Source organism: Dipodomys ordii, unplaced genomic scaffold, assembly GCF_000151885.1.
Source record: "Dipodomys ordii isolate 6190 unplaced genomic scaffold, Dord_2.0 Scaffold5, whole genome shotgun sequence".
Lineage (NCBI taxonomy): Eukaryota > Metazoa > Chordata > Mammalia > Rodentia > Heteromyidae > Dipodomys > Dipodomys ordii.
Window position 1 is genome coordinate 38,200,381 of NW_012267221.1, and position 18,371 is coordinate 38,218,751.

At 35.0% G+C, this 18,371-nt stretch overlaps 1 protein-coding gene across 2 annotated transcripts in view; it reads right to left on the minus strand.

Annotated features, from left to right (window-relative positions):
* Tmeff2 (transmembrane protein with EGF-like and two follistatin-like domains 2) overlaps window positions 1-18,371 on the minus strand; it is a 265,120-nt gene that overhangs the window by 60,209 nt on the left and 186,540 nt on the right. The window lies entirely within an intron of this gene.

The following is an 18,371-nucleotide window of genomic DNA, read 5'->3' on the forward strand; positions in this document are numbered from 1 at the left end:
GGAATTTTGGAACACTGAAATGTGTATGTGTGTGTGTGTGTGTGTGTGTGTGAGGGAGAGAGAGAGAGAGAGAGAGAGAGAGAGAGAGAGAGAGAGAGAGAGAGAGAGAGAGAACTAGGGCTTAAACACAAGGCCTAGGTGTTGTCCCTTAGCTAGTGCTCTACCACTTGAGCCACAGCTCCACTTCCAGGATTTCTAAATGGAGAAAAGAGTCTCATGGATTTTCCTCCTTGGGTTGGTTTCAAACTACAGTCCTCAGATCTCAGCCTCCTGAATAGCTAGAATTACAGGTCACCCTGTAATAACACTTTTAGTGAGTAAACAAGGCAATAGATATGCTCACAGCCCTTATATATACTGACTTTTGATACATACATAATAGTGTATACAATACAGTTAAAACAAGATTTAATTCTTTGTCTATTGCCATGGACCACACTGTGTTTGTATCAGGATCATTATTACTTTTTTTCTTCTTTGAGGCAGCTGATTTTACATCTTAAAGCAATTCCTCTTCCTCATACACACATTTTAAATGTATCTTAAAGCAAAAATCTCTCATTAGCATCATGTGTTATGCTCTTGCTCATTAAGCTAGAAAACATATTCAATAACCAAGGGTAAGTCTGTGATTACTGAGAAGTAAGGTTTCTCTGACAGGATGGGTCTTAATATACACCAGAGTCATAATACATGAAAACACCAGAATAAGAAATTGAAAGGAAAAACAATGCAGGAGAATTATCCCACCAAAAAATCTACCAAAACAAAATAACACCACATTTCAGTGAAAAGATGGGCTAAAGCTCTGGTTGTTGAGCCTTTCAACACCCACTTCAGCCAGTAATGGCTTCTTGTCCATATTTTATTTACTGCCCCTCTACCATGCTTTCATTTAACAAAAGCCTTTCAGGAATAAATGTACATGAACATCATTGCCATCTACATTTCCACAGAAGTGCAATTTCACAACATGACCTTAGATTTCACCCATGAGAGATAAGAAATGATGAATTATAGAATTTCATTTTTTATAAGTTTTTAGTTTGTAAATATTTTCTATTAAATTGTTCAAAGGGTTTTACTTGTTTGGTTAATTTTTATTTATTTCTTTAAAGGTACTGGCATGATCATTCTCTTCAGAGAAAAAAGGAAATCTCATTTGGTGATGTGTCATCTCCACTTATTAAAAAATGTTAGCTTAAGACCTATTTAATTTTCTTTTATTACCTGGCTCTCAGAGAGCTCAGAGATAAGCATGTATGATCTGTATGTTTGAGTTTTCATATGAGAATATGTATATGTAAAATGAGTAATGGGAACACAAAATATCTCTCCTACAAGTTGCAATTGATTTTTATTATTTTCATAATATGAACTTAGAAAAATAAATTAATGCTTATAAACTTGCAATAAATTTTCATGGAGCAAACTCAAATTTTTATGTGTTCTTTCCATACTTATATTTACAAAAGTTTATGTTACTATAATTGAATAGTTACATGAAGTATTGGCTAGATTATGGTGATATTAGTTAACTTTGTAATTAGTGCTATCAAGTGATATTAGTTCACAATGACATCATTCTTTAACTTTCTGTGATTTACACTGGGATTTTTTCCTTTAAAATAATATTTAATATATTATAATGTGATCAATAATTTTATTACTATATAATAGAAAATAAAATATACTGGTTGCTGGAAGCTCATGCCTTTATCATTATATACATATGATGAATATTTATGATTAATATATATGATGAATTCCTGTAGCAATTTTTTTCAAGGATGTATGTCTATGCTGTAGGCTAGAAATAGTTGTAAGCTGTCCCAAAGTGTTTGGGATAAAGGACTTTAAGTAGCAATGTTAACATTGGCCTTGAAATAAAAATGCTTCTGCATTTCACAAAGGATAACACCAAAAAACAAATGTAATAATCTTTCAATGGAAAGAAAGGATAAGATCTACAAGGACCTCCAACATGGGAGCGGGAGCCCCAGGTAACTTCTCTTGTTGAAAGTGTTTGGACCATTGCTATTCTAACTTGGTGAAGTGAAATCTCAATGTGGCTTTGATTTGCATTACTTTTATGGACAGAGATAATGAACATTTCTTCATGTATCTATTGGCCATTCTTACTTCTTCTTGTGAGAAGTCTGTAAGTCTTTAGTCCATTTATTCATTAGTTGCTGTTTCTTTGGGGGAAGATTAATTTCTTGAACTTTAAGTATATTTTAGATACAAGGCCATTGTTTGATGCATAACTAATAAAAATCCTCTCCTATTGCTGGATTATATAATTAATAATGATATTTATTAATTATTAAAATATCATTTAATCATTCTTGTTTCCAAGAAATGGAAACAAGAGGTTTCATGTTATTTTCCTTCTTGTTTTTTCTCCTTTGTTGCTTTTTAAAAATTTCTGTACCTTTTGTGTTGCATGTAAGTGTATTTGTTTTGTGGAGGGCAAGGGGGAGCACAGAAATGGGGGGGCCAAGGGATGCTCACCAGACACTATGCTGAAAATGAACTACACACCTTGTGGGGGAAGGGGAAAACTGGGAGGAAACAAGGAAAGAGCTGACACAGTTCAGAAAGAAAGGTACTCATTACCTAACATGTAACTGTAACCCCTCGGTATATCATCTTTATTATTAAAAAAATAAAAAGTGTTTGGAGATATGTAGCTATTACTCTATTGCTGACACTCCTTTTTTTCTTTTTCCTCTTTCTAAGTACATACAAAGATCTTATATAATTTAACTTAATCCTATAAGTATATTTGAGCATCTACTTATTCCAGATACTGTCCTGGTACCAAGGACCACAAAATAACCTTTGAGATCTCATCTGTGAATATTGTCCACAACAGAAGGACTTAAACAAATACTCTAAAATAATGGCATTGGGGCTGGGCCTCGTTAGTATGAAACATACACATGGAGATCTTTGAAGGGTACCAGTTATCTATACTTGGAAGGCTCCACAGAGGATGTAATGTTTGAGCTATAATTAATTTCAACAAGTGGCTTCTCTGATCATTTTAAAATAAGATTTCTTCCCACTGAAGATTTCTACCTGGTAATGTCACTTCTTTTTATCCTCCCTCTGTCCATCTCTCTTATGTGTGTTTAATGATATATTATCTGATGAAGCAAAACTGCTTTCTCTTCTGTAATGTTCTTGCCTGTGTTTTTGTTGAAATGGATACCACACAAATCCTTGCTTGGAACCCAGACCCAGTGTGGTCCAGGTCAGGAAACAGCCATGTGAGTCTTAGTTCCCATGTTTTAGTCGTTGTAATTCTGCCCTCTGAACACGGAAGGAAAAGCTAACCAAGCAAGGTGATAAATAGAGTAATCGCCCTATATTTCTACCCTTTGTTTTCTTGCACTCATAATACTATTTCCCTTTATTCCACTGTCTCTGCTAAAATCTCTATTAAGCAAATCTAGCTATTTTCTCTGCCTTTCCCAATCCCCAGGTTAGCTTCTAGCATGTAAGTCGTCATTCTATATATAATGGATTCAGAATTTTCAACATTTTTCTAATGTCTACCCAATCACTGAATTACTCAGGATTCCTGATAACATTTTTCTGATATCCTCCCAATCATTGAATTACTCAGGATTCCTGAAAACACAGGGCTCCTATATCCTTTCTCATCTGAAATGCTTCCTTTCTACCATTAGTTCTCATGTACTAGGCTGCTTGCTCCTTCATCATTTGTAACCTGTAGGCACTTAATTTTCAAGATGCCTGTTCACCTATCTCCATACTTTAGCGGGAAACACATGAACCATAGATCCTGTAATTAGGGCTGCAGCCTGTTATTGATGCTTAAAAATGCTTGCTGAATGAATGGCAGGCCTGAGTAAAAAATCCCAATTCTGTAAGTTGCTTGGTTCATCCATAAAACATGGGAAATAGTGCTTGGCTCGCAACACATACTTCAAAAGGTTGCTCTGAGACACAAAGGGAGAAAGAATGGAAACAACCATATGTGATATTTTGTGCATGGTGGGTTCTGATTTTCTCTTTGCTCCTGGAGACTACATTCTTCATCTTTTATTAAATCAGTCAAACTCATTCCAGGATGGTCCTTAGACTGCATGACCTTTTCTCTGTATTCTTATCGATCAAATGCCAATAAGCTTTGGTCAAATTTGGGTGAAAGAACTATTCATCATACATAGTGGTCTAAAATCTGTAAGTTGAGGCTGTCATGTTTAAAAGTATAGGTAAACCAATGCCTCTTATTTATCTTTTTGCTTATATAAAAAAGAAAGGAAACTGCTCATCAACAGCATCCTTACTATATTCTATTTAATGGATGAAATGGTTGGCCTGTTCTCTAGATTTTAATATTTATTTTCTATTTCAAAATGCAAAACACTGTATCTGAATTTCTGAATTTCTAGAAATATGTATTTTTATGGATTCTTAAAATATCATTGTACTGAGTACTGCTATAAATAAGTGTTGCTCCTACATTTTCCTAGCCACTGTTTGCTCATTCCTTGGCCTCATTACATTATTCTTTCCTTCCTCTCTCCTTCCCTCCCTTCCTTCTCCTTCCTTCCTTCCTTCCTTCCTTCCTTCCTTCCTTCCTTCCTTCCTTCTTTCTTTCTCTCCTGCCCTCCCTCTCTGCCTCCTTCTCCCCTCCTTCCTTCCTTCCTTCCTTTTTGCCTTTCTCTTTCTCTCCCTCCCTCCTCCCTTTCTTCTGTTTTTTTTCTCTCTCCAAATACTTAAATGTATAGTATCTACAGCCTAAGTACATAGGAAAAATGTTCCTGTCATTAATAAAGTTCACCATTTTGCGGAGAAACTTACCATGTAGAACATTCAAAAAGGCTGATAATGTAGAAAAATATTTCTATATATAGTTCACAGACACTGTATACTCATTCTGTGCTTACATACAGTTAAATACAATGAATGAGACAAATCTACTTGTGCTTCTAAACAGAGTAGAAACAAACTCAATGTATAGATTTTTAGATAAAAACACATGGCAACACACACAAACTAATAGTGAATTCCTTTTCTCTCATTTATTTTTTCACGCTAGAGTTATTTGCTAATGGAGCTATTCTTTTTATTCTAATTAAAATGTCTGCATTTCTATTCTTAAGTGTGGCTGTACAAAATGTTCCTGGTTTTGGCTTCATCTCAGAAGGCTTTTTAAGCTGCATAATAAAAATGTGGAATTTTTCTTTTCGTTATAGTACACGGCCACAATAGGAATACATGTTTTTAAAAAGTGCTTTGAAATACTTCTAAGAGGAAAATTCATTTAATAAAAACCTGTAAGCCAGTGACTCTGACAAATTCAGTCAGCATCAGTTATTATCTAAAACCTGGCAACATTTTCACTACTTTAATTTTTGGTGCTTCTGTCTGTTGCAGTGTATAAGATAGATTTGATTCATCCTTACTCATGTGTCATTTGTTCACAAACTGTCTTCCCTTGAAAACAAGTTGAATAATAATCATCTCTTTGAGTTCTTTTAAGGTTTGGATATGAAGTATCACCCACAGGCTTCAGTGTTGACTGTCGAGCTGGTGGGGCTATTTTGGGAAGTTCTGAAATCTCTAGGAGATACATAGATAAAGAAAATAGGTCACTGGGATATGTCACTGAGAGCTTTAACTTGCCCCCATATCTTCCCTAAGTTTTCTTTCTGTCTTTCTCTCTGCTTCCTGGATACCACAACTCCCTTCCTGCCTCTTTTGAGGCCCAGAAATAATGGAGCCAACAACTGTAGTTGGGTGATAACTTTTATTTTCCTTGTAGTGTTAGGGCTCAAACCAAAGTCTTGTATGAGTTAGGGAAGTACTCTTCCACTGAGCTATACACCAAGCCACTGACTTTTGAAACAAGATCACCTTATGTAATTCAATTCAGGCTAGTCTTAAAATTCTTATTTGTCCCTCCTGAGTGCTGGGCTTATGCCTATACCCAGATGGATGATAACTTTTTTGTGTCTGTGAGTAAGATGCATTCTCTACCTTTCTCACTGATTTATCGTCTTCTGAGATTTAACAGCTATCAAGTAGGCCCACTTGGGGCGTGCTTAGATTATTGCTGTACACAAAACCTGCCATCAGTGTGACCTAGGATTTGTTTGCCACTCATCCAATAATCATCTAAGATTCCACTAACATGAATTGGAATTTGAGCTTGATGAAAATGATGGCCCCGAGCAAATGAACTGGTCTGATCTTTAATTTGGGATTTTTTTTTGAAAAAGTTCTTATTAACTATGGCGATGTGATCAAAGTAACCTAATAAAAACTTAAAGATGCAAAATACCAAGAAAGAAATGTGATGTATTTCATCGTCTAGACTATGGCAGTTTGAATCATGAGCTATGAGAAGTCTTATATTATGCAAAGCAATCAGTACATAAATTTGAATTACAAGCTATAGAAAAACTGGTAAACATATAAATAAGTTCAAAAATGTTCTCAGATCATGAAATTTTTTTGGAAATTATTCCAGGCTTAGGATACTGAGATGCTTAGTAGTCAAAACAGCCAGTGATGAGTCTATATGAATAAATTACTAAGGAAATAGAACTTCCCAATTGCTTTCCCTATCCTCTGTTCTTCCCTCCCTAGGATGAGTTCACACTGCAGCCAGGGTAACACTTTGAAAATGTATTTGAGATCAATCATTTTTATTAATTCTTAGCTCACAGTGAATATACAATAGTTTTCTTTAATGCAATGCCTATACAAGCTGTTAGATATTTTAGTATTATCAAAACTGTTTCAAATATCCCTTTAGGTGAGGTGGGTTATTTTAAACAAGAAGACATGTTTCTTGTTCCAAGGATCAGTCTTCAGCAAACAGTGTGAATGGTAAAGGTCGTCACAGCTTGAGAGCCCTAAGCTACAGGAAGTGAATACAATTAGCCTTTTCATTATCTGTACAATTTTAGCATGAAGGCCCGTATTATATAATTTTGGGTTTTATATTGTGATGCTCAAAATGGTTTAGGCTCCCTGACTGAGATTTCTTATTCAGAACAAAAATTAAATAAGCCTTGTTTCTTTCAATGATTATTTAATTTGTCTTAACCTTTGTTATTAATATCCTTAAGATCAGCTATCCTTCAAAGTATGAGTCAATGTTTACTGCTGAGGGTAGGGAATGATTGAAGGGTACTCTGCTCCAAGCCTTTGCCCATCAGCAGTTTCTTCATCTTTAGGCAATTCAGAAGATGTCTGATTTAAGTAATTCTGATCTGACTTCCAATTTTATTGGTATTAACAGATACATTTCATTTCAAAGACTCTAGAGTAGCTACTAAAAACAGAATAAACTTGGTATGTAATTAGTTCAAATACTTTTCATGATGTTGTTTCACTCTATTATAACATAGTGTCATAATTCAAACAACCATAATGTCAGACTTATCTAATAGAAGTATACTAGTAGTTCTCTGTAATGAAAAAAATTTCGCAGGACCAGCTAACACAAATGTTGACTAATTATAATGCCTGAACAGAGATCAATTCATACATCTAAGCTATGAATCATATAGAAATGTACTTACTTTTTAACTTTCACATTTTAAAACTGCTTTAAATAGTGAATGATAATAAAATCAGCTTTTGGGGGTGGGTACTGGCTTTATCATTAGGAACTTGTTTGTAGACCAAAGATGATAGAATCCCAAGAAATCAGGTATGATTAGCTTAACTCTGTTAGGAATTATTCAGAAATAAACAAAGAAATATCAGGCTACAGGAAATAGTATAGGTTTGTTAGTTCCACTAACATTCTAATTAATTGGTAAATACAATGTCTACCTTTGTTTGTTAACCAGTTTCTAATTAGATTAGATCTGTCAAGGGTCATTTACTTTATCGTGTATTTGTATATTACAGCTTGGCCATGGCTATCCAAACCTCTTCAGTAACTATCTACAGAACACATAAAATCGGATGACTAATATTTTCATCCTTTGCCTCATCAACTGAACCACACACTGTGAAATGGTATTACTCAGCCCTTGCCTGAGGAAACCCTGCTCTCAATTGAGGAAATCAATTTAGGACCTCCTTACAACCTTTCACACTTTGCATTTATATTATTTAGTAGATGGTTACTGAAAGCCCAATGAAATTGGACATTTCTCTATTTCATCCAATGAATGAGAAGCAGATTCTGAAAGGCGTGTTCTCCAACTGCAGCACAAAATAAGGAGCTAACATATGTTTTCTTGGATGTTACCAAATGTTAGATTTTCCGAGTGAGTAAAGAAGTATGACAGAAATCTGTAGAAGAAAAATTACAAAGGCAGAATTCCAGTGTTTTCATTCTCTGAGTCATTTATTCAACAGATCTATGCTAAGCATCTAACATAAAGCACCACTGGTTTTTTTTTCTTTTGGATTCAGAGATGGAGAGAAAATATTAACTATGAAGTTCTATTTGATAAGCAAATGTAAGATGTATTTAGGGTTTCTTAGAGAAGAAATGCATGTTGAAATAGGTTTTAGTTGATTAGCTGGAAGGAGCTCATAGCCAAGAGCAGAGCCCTGACACCTTCATTCAAGGAGTTACAGGTGCCTTTGCTATAGTTGAAAGATGCTGCACACAGACAAAGAATAGAGTAAGGATGGAGTGGAAGACAGGGTAGAACAGAGACAGATATGTTAGTTATTATGATCAGACTTCATCATAAAGGTGAAGGTGCAGGACTTTGAGGAATGAAAGCAGAGAGACCAAAAGAGCTGATACTTATGACCATCAGTGGGAATGACCCAGAGAGACTGAGTCCAGAAATAAGGAGTCTGGTTCAAGGCCATGTGTCAGTGCAAGCCTGAATTGACCATGTGATCATACTTATCATGAGTATTCACCATAGATGACCATCATTTTTGTCATTTTCTTGTCTTTTTTTTTTTTTAACTTTTGCCCTTCTATACTGGCCTCTTTGTATCTTTGTACCAACATCTTCTCAGCCTGTTTCCTATCTCTTTTTTCTTTCACATTTTAGAGGTTGGTGTTCTGCAAAGCTCTATCTAAACCTTCCTTTTCATGGTTCCTAGACAATCTCTTGAATAATAACTTCAATTTCCTTTTTCTATGCCAGAATCTACTAGAATACAAAGACTTGGCCCACTTGGTGTACCCATTTGGGTATCTTAAAAGCACTGTCAACTAGCATTAAATATTAAATTCTCATTCTTTTCTGAGGAGTTTGTTTCTACTTCAATTTTCCCACCTCAGTAAATTGGCTTCGAAATCATCCAAGTAGGCAAGCTGAGAGCCTAAGAGCCAGGGATGATATTTCCTCCTTTGCACTTCTCACTCCATGGTTTCACCTCTCAACCTCTTCACTGCTCTCCAAAAAGACATGCCTGTGACTTATTTATGGAAATCAAGCGGCAGGGTGTGGGAGAGGAAAGATTTGTACCATTCCACTCTGTGAGAATAAGTCCCACCAGAGTTTGTAAAAATTCAGGCCTTATTAGAGGCAGTTTTAATATCTCTGAGCCTTACATTTCTTTTCCTCTATCAACAACCAAATATTCTTTCTAATTGGTAAAATCATTTGAGATAGCCAGAGGGGAAAATCTTATGTAACTATTTTAGAGTTGTTACTCAGCATAAAGTTAAAGCGATTTAACATTATCTCTTTGTTTTTAGTTTATCTATATTATACTGTTTCTTTTTATCCTTACACAGTAAAACATCATAAATAAATGCTTCCTGATTTCTCTTCCTCTCAGCCTTGCGAACATTTGTCATTTATTCTCTCTCCTCTATGAGCATTTAATCTAGTGTACTTGTCTTTCTCTTCCTCATTTTATTACACTCAATTATTACTTGAAACAGTATTTGATTGGCTCTTTCCTATTGAATCAGCATCCTGTTACTTGGCAAAGCCAGCTGAAGGTTAGCTGGGATAATGCTCCACTTAATCTTCTCCCTCCTTTCTTCCTTTTTAGCCCTTCTTCACTCAAATATCACCATGGTTTATATGTCAAAGATTGATACACCATGTTTGTAGGTAACCAAAGTACCATTATATATTTAATAATTTCAGAAGTGAATTTAAAGATCTCCATGTAGTAGTTAATAAAATTACAATTTTTAAAAAAACATGAATTCGAGAAACATTTTGTGTCTATTTATATTTTTTCAGTGTAACAAATTAGCTTCTATATCTGTGAAATAGCCAGGATATGCTGAAATCTTGCTCTTGATTTTCTATGCTTATTCAAACAAATAATTTTTTAAGCACCAATAATATCACTATGTAACATTATCATTCTGACACATAATTCCATACATCTAATGTAGTGCTATGTAGTGCAAAACATCCTTGAAAATCATTTTGCATCTTTTATATTTCTATTACATGTAAAACAAATACATAGAACAAAATGATATCTAGTTGATATTTTCGACTGGTTATTGGACACTCATATTAACCCAAAATATGTTAAATGAATGCTTTATAGCAATCATTTGATTTAACTAAAAGAAAATTTAAATGTTAACTAAATAATGTTATTTTTTAAAAGTATAATTTTATTGTTATTATTAAGGTGCTGTACAGAGGAGGTACCATTTGACAAGTTAGATAATGAGAACATTTCTTTTTTCATTTTGGACATTTTTAAAAAAAATATTTATTTTTTATTGTGAAAATACCACACAGAGGGATTACAATTACATGGGCAAGGTAATGAGTGCATTTCTTATCAAGCATTGTTACCTCTTCTTCATTTCTTTTTGGGCAATGTCACCCTTTCCTTTGGTAATACCATCTTAAACTGTGACAGTACTAGAATTCATAAAGCAAAGTATGTTAGTAAATTACTCAACATATCTTCTCTAGAACCATGGTTAAAAGCTACAGAATTTGTTCTTTCAGCTCAGGATACCCTTATCCACTTAAAGAACTAGACATTCTGGCCTGACTTTGGCTAAACAATTTATATAACATAAAAATAAAGGCACCCTGTATACCAGGAAATTAACTTTGTCTTAATTCTGAGCTTAAGGAAGGAAAAAAATAACTCTCTCATAATGGGTGCACATTAAAAAAATAATGTTGGTGTAAAAATAGCTTTGAAAACTTGTTTTCAGAATTGCTTCCTGCCTCTGAAATGATGACTATAACATGCACTAGATATTACTCCAGGGTCCTTGTGTTTTGTACTGGCTTTTCTTGGTGATATATCTAAGATTTCTACACTGTTCTCTACTCAGAAGAAAAAAAAAACAATGAAGAGTTGTTGTATGGTGAGTTAATAGGAGGAACAAGGTTAATTAAATAATAGAATCATACGTAAACTATGCTTAAAATGATCAGAATATGATATGGAAAATTTTTGTATAATGAGAATCATTTTAAAGGCCATCAGGTTTTATAACATGAAAAACACTAGTGCAATTGCACTACTTTGCTTAAATATAGAGAAAATGTTCTCTTTTGGAAATGTGTCTTGAGTAGATACACATGAAAATGGTAGGTTTCAAATTGTGTTTCTAGCAAAGTATTCTGTTGAGAGCTCAACCAAAATGTTCTGCCACTAAAAATAATAATAACAAAATAACAATTTTTTTCTTATCTCTGATAAAAGTAAATGAGGGAATAAAATTTTCTGAATTTTACGCTTTTCTTCATAAAAGCATGTAACTAATGAAAAACAATCTGGCACAGGTTATTTCTTAAACATGTTATGCTATGAATCATTACATTTTATGTGTGGAGATGTGCACGCTCATAGAATCACATTTATGCTGGAATGTTTCTTCCTAATTCTTTTAATTTAATTAAAATGCTATTCTTTGGCAGAAATCATCAACAAAGCTCGTAACTTCTCAGGTGCTATGGCAGTTTCACATGACTGAAAATCACAGAATTATAATGCCAAATTTACTCAGCCATTCATATTTTGGGGTAAAAATTGAAACCTAGATACTTTCAATGGTATTCTAAAATCAAGATTTGTGTGATGGCCAGACCTTCTGTTCTTTAGATTCATAAATTTCTTTGAAATAGCCAAGAAAATTTGAAGAAGTAAGAGAGTGCATTAGCCCATGTCTGTGTTGGGAAAGTTATTTTCAAAAAGGTTTTTTTTAAAGTGATACTATTAATGGCTGCATATCTAATTTAACTGGAGACCTTGAAGATGGCCTCTAGTTTGCATTCCATTAAAAGTTTTTAATAAGATTTCAACAAAAAATAATAATAAAAAGCATTCCACTTCACCTTTGCTTCTCCTTAACAATTCAAAGTATCAATTATAATATAACCTTCATTTGACATGCAACCATCCCTGTGCTCTCCACAGCATATTAAATTGTGTGCTAACGCTTTCAGAGCAAAATAAATGCCTTGTTTTATCTTTTAACTTTTGTTCCATTTTAAAGTGACCTCTCAAGTGTTCAATACTGTATATACTTTAAAAAATAGTTTTTCTTAGGCATTATTTATTTATTTCTGGTGCTACTGGGAATGGAACTCAAGGGTGCATGCTTGTTAAGCAGATATACTATCATTTTAGCTGCATTTCCAATGTTTTTTTTGCTTTGGTTATTTTCAAGGTGGGATCTTGCTTTATGTCAGAGCCAGCCTGGGCTACAATCCTCCTATAGTGTTTCCTTGTATTGCTGGGGATGGCAGCAGGTGTGAGCCACTGGCCACTGGCCACTGTGCTTCCTCAGTAGCTGGGATCATGGGTGTGTGCCATAGTACCCAACCATTAGTTGGGATGGAAACTAGCACACTTCAAATTTGGGCTGGCATCAAAACATCATCTCCCCCAACCTCTGTCTCCAAATGGGTAGGATTACAGTGGTAGCCATTTGGCTATCATGTTAGGTACTTTGAAAAGTTTAAGGACACACATCAATCAATAGTATAGGCTGTTCAAACATAGGTGCTGTCTTTCTCTTTAAATTATTGCACTAATACTCCTCTGAGGCTGACACCTGACTTTATTTTATTTTAATAGCCATGTTTTTAGAAAGTCTGATCTCAGGACTCTTCAAAGAAACAGGCTTTAGAAAAGTGTCAAAGGAAGACAAAGAGTCTTCATTATGGAAGGTTCCAGAATTCTCTGCTCCTGTGAAGAAGTACAGAACTAAGAAAGGAAACAATAGTACTTGAAAGATAAGGAAAAATGAGAGCATATAGGAAAAGTCAAAGGCTAAAGGACAGAAAAGCCAAGAATCATCATCTTTTGAAGCAGCATCAACAATGCTCAGACTTCTCTTAGTATCTTGCATTCCTCAGTTGTTCAGTCAGCAAATAAACCCCAAGTCCTCTTTATCCAGTCTAAAAAGACTGGTGTACAAAAAGGGATGAATGAGAATTTCTGGGAATCTGCTCATCTCTGTGGAGAAAGATATATCTTTGTGGGTTAATTTCATTGGGAACAATGGTGTCAACAGCATATGATAACTCCAGGCAGATTGGCTACAGTAGTTTGTCTGGAGAGCTGTAATTATTTCAGTAACACTTTCATTAATCTGTGTAGAAAACAAAACAGAAATTATCATTTATTTACTACCAAAGAGTTGTCTTAACTCTCTGTATCTTGGTGGGAACTTCTATCCAGCTTTAAAGAGAATCCCAAGGAAAGAAGTATATCTTAATAACTCAAATAAAGTCTCATATTACAAATACCAACCATATAAAATGATTTACATGTTATTTTCCTTTCTTACTCCTTTTTAGAAAAAGAAGATCTAATTATTTGTAGTTGTATCTTGACTATGTAACATGTATTTTAATCAGCAGGGAATTAAACTGCTAGCTTTTTTGAAAGGCATTAAGTAGCTTATGTATTACGTTGATAAATTTAAGAAAGATAAAAATCAAAGCAAAACAAACGTATTCTCTAGAGGGTCTATATTTTGTGAGTTGAATATGTAGATTGATATGGAGAAGGAAAGCTTAGATTTCAGATGACAGAAGTCTAGCAAAAATCAGGATAAAAAAGGCAGTTACCTAAGAAGTCCTGGAATTCTGTTAACAAAGCTTGGATTACCTATAGAATGTGTGTTTGTTTTTGTAAGTAGATATTTTGTGGTATACTTGAATACCCAATTTGAAAAAAAATAACATAGCACCCTGGAGAGAGAAATGTGACAGAAAATTATGACTAGACTGGAAATGGAGACAAATGACACAAAAATAAAATTTGTTAGCATAGGATTCCAGACTGCATTTTCTGTATCTGAGAGTGACAGAGGCAAGCACCTATCTGAATGTAGGGCATTGCTCCAGCAGCCTTGTAAAAGGGCAGGATTTCAAACAGTGAAAGAATAGTGGAGGACATAGGTGTAGAGAATCGAAGGGATTTGAAACCCTGAGAGATGAAGATATCAGATGTCCTCAAACACGAAAAAAGTAGCTAGCACTCAACTAACTTTCACTTGATAACTTAAAGAAGTTCTTGAACATCCTTCATAGTTCCGCTTTTTTCTAGGTACTCAAAAGGAACTTGCAGAAGAGAAACCTCAGTCCATTCTCAGTTTTGTTTATTTTTTAAATGATCACATTTTTAATGTTTTTATTGTAAAAATAGTGTGCAGAGGTGTTACAGTTACGTGAGTAAGGTCATGAGTACATTTCTTATTGAACTTTGTTACCTCTCCTTTGTTTTTCCCCTACTATCCCTGCCCTCTGCACCCCTCAACCCCTTTCTCCCTCACAAGTTGTAAAGTTCGATTTCTATATAGTGTCTTGTACATCTCATGTTATAATGGGTCAACCTATATCCTTGTTTCAGCGTTTTGTTATTTCCCTTCCCCTCCTCAAATTAGAAAAATGTATATATAAGATACAGGGCACCGACATCAAATACAGTGAAAAAAGTGGCTATATGGTGGGGGAAGAACATACAAGAGAAACAAAAAAAAATCACACAGTACATTTTAGATACATTAAAAACAATAGCAAGAAAGAAAAAACAAGTTGTGTCCCTATCTTGGGGTGTTTATTTGTAGATACATAAATTGGAATCATATTTCCTATGAATCCCCTCCTACATGGTTTAAGACTAGTGTTGGCTGCCTGAGAACTGGCTGGAGGTAGAGTGATAAGTGGTGTGCTTACATGTGCACAGGGATGGGTACCACAGGCAACTGCAGGTCCCAAAGAGGGTTGCCTGGCTTTGTGGACAGGAGGCAACAGCTTGGCCTGCAGCATCCTGAGTTCCGAGGAATTTCCTCCAGCAGCCTTTCTGAGTCTAGAGCCAAGTGAGTGTGCAGCGCTACAGGAAGAAGTGTCACCTTCTGCAGGTCACTCTCATGGCTCAGGTGGAAGGCCAGGAGACAGATGTGAATTCCAGTTTGTCATTGTCTGTCCTAGTTTGTCCTGTGCATTCTGATGCCGTTGAGAGTTTCAGTTTGCCCTTGCCAGCTTCCTTGTCTATTCTCTAGTTTTCCTTCCTGAGTAGTAACCTTCCTGGCTGATAGGACCTTGTGAATCACCACCAGATGCCCAAATACATCCTTTGGTGACTGCTTCATTGGTTTCCTTGTATGTAAAGTCTAATTTCCCTGAAAAGTTCCAAATACTATCACATTCATAAAGCATCTATTTGCTTGATTTGAACCCTTCTGAGAGAATAGGAAATATATTTCTTTGTATCTGAATGCTTTGTAGTGTTTTTCTATTCTTATGACAAAGCACATTTTCCAAGATAAGGGCATAAGATTACTTCTATATGCCAATTTAGTGATTTCTGTGTTCATTAAAAAAATGGTCTGCATTCAGTTTTGTTTCTTCGATTATTTACTTACATCCAAGAATATAGCTTTTAAATGATCTCTTTAATACTGATTGGTTACCGGCAATAATACTTAATCTTTATTGCATATTCACTACTTAGCAAGAACTTTACTGTGGTTTACATAGATTATATTCTTTTTCTCAGTATAATAACTTATAAGATATAAATTATATATTTCCTAATGACCCTTAGGATATTAAATTTTATGTATTACATAAAATTTACCAATTTATTTCTTTTTTGGAGAGAAGATCTCACTATGTACTTCAAACTGCCTGGAACTTGCTATGTAGCTCAGGCTGGCCTCAAACTTGAGATCCTCCTCTGTCAGCCTCTCAAGTGCTACAATTATAGACATGTACCACCATACCCATTTACCCATTCTTGAATAAATACTAATTTATCTACATAGGATAGGCATATTGATTGTAATTTATACTTTCTGCTTATGTGCATATTGACAATATACCTTTTCTCATGGCTACCACTCAGAGATAAATTACTGAACACAATTCCTAGTCCATTGTTAGTCATCTAAGCTTCTAGCTAAAATATCTCCCCTCAGATATTTGGAACAACAGATCAAATACATAAAATGCTTATCCTGTGCTAGAATAGTTTTATTCAGCATTTCTCAAACTCCCTACAGCTCTGCCCATAGAAAGATTTTTCCTTATGGGAACTTCACCAACATGAGGTGTTTCCCACTTCTTGACCAATTGTATTCTAAGAACCATAGTTTCCATTTGGGGTGGGGAGAAGTGACACAGCATTGCAGCTTTTCTTCTAGGAAGAGGTATGCAGTTTTATGATTGTTTTGTACTTTTAAAATGAGCTGCAGAGGGTGGGAAGCTTTTGTTTCTTTAAATCATTATAAGGTAGGGGCTGGGAAGATGGCTCAGTGGTAGAGCGCTTGCCTTGCATGCTTGAGGCCCTGGGTTCAATTTTTCAGCACCACATAAGCAAAATAAAAGCCAGAAGTGGTGCTGTGGCTCAAGTGGTAGAGCGCTAGCCTTGAGCTGAAGAGCTGAGGGACAGTGCCCAGGCCCAGAGTTCAGGCCCCAGGACTGGACCCCCCAAAAAATCATTATAAGGTATAATTATATTTTTAAGTCTACTTTTATTGACCTTCTACTAGTCACTACATTGTCTTCATCTTTGGGCAGTTTATCTTTAAAAGATCATCTCTAGCCAGGCCTTAGTGGCTCAGACCTGTAATCCTAGATACTCAAGAGGCTGAGATCTGAAGATCGTGGTTCAAAGCCACCCTGGGCAAAAAGTCTGTGAAATTCTTATCTCCAATAAACCACCAGAAAACCAGAAGTGGCACTGTGGCTCAGCAGGTAGAGTGCTGGCCTTGAGCTGAAGAGCTCAGGATCAGCGCCCAGGCCCAGAAAAAAATCATCTCTATATCTATCTATCTATCTATCTAATATCTATTTATTTAACTACCTACATTTCTGGTTTTGTCATTTGAGAAATTTCCATTATATCTTCTAGTCAGTGAGAGTATTGAGTTGAGAGATCATGTGCCTCTATGCATCCTTTTTAGTGTTGTTTCCATTATCCTTAGATTTCCTGAACTTGGACAGTTTACATTTGTACTCTGTTGGAAGATTGAACAAGTTGCATTGATTTAAGCATCTTCACAAAGTTTGAGTTCATTAAGAGGCATGTTAAAGAAAGCTGTACATTAAGTAAAGTCTTTCCTTGAAATTCTGTGAACAAACCCTAAAGAGGGCAGGGCTTTGGAATGAAAGTACTGTCAACTCCCAAATATACTTTGTGACAGTCACGAATCTCTTATGCATGTATTTATCATTGCTAAAGCAAAAACATTCCCATATTTCTTTATTCATGGGATAATTTTGAATAAATCTCCCATACATGAGGCTTTTCCATAATTGATTTATCATAAATCCTGAAATAGAATTATATTTTATGGATACATCCAGCTCTTCATTTTCCTACATGCTGCATTAAGTCAACAGAAGCTGTATTAGACCAGCACATTATTTCAATTTAAACATAGCATGAGACTGTAATATGTAAAAAATTCAGGAGTGCCCTTCAGTACTTTGTTCTTTTTGTCTTTTACAATATGGTGACTTCTTGTATTTCATGACTGACGTCAAAGTGAAGCTGTGAAATTTATAAGAGTAAATGGGATATCCTCTTCAAGGAGCTGTGTAGGTACATGGAGAATATGGGTAGCATTTGAATGAAAATTTGTGAAGAAAGCAGTTTGGGAGAGTAAAATTTCAAAATTAGACTCAGAACTCACCTACTTAGATCTACAAAGCAAATAACTTTTCTAATATGGAAAACATAAAAATTAAAATACACAAAGTATTCTCCAAGTATATGGTTGGCATTTTATACCAGGTTTTTAGGTATCCAAACAAGGAAGATGGTAGAGATGACTATCACACTTTTATTTATTTTTATTTTTTGTGCTGAGGTTTGAACTCAGGGCCTGGACATTGTCTCTGAGCTTCTTTTTCTAAAGGCTAGTGCTCTACCACTTGAGAGACAGCACCATTTCTATTTTTTCCCCATTTTTTGGGTAGTAAATTGGAGATAAAGTG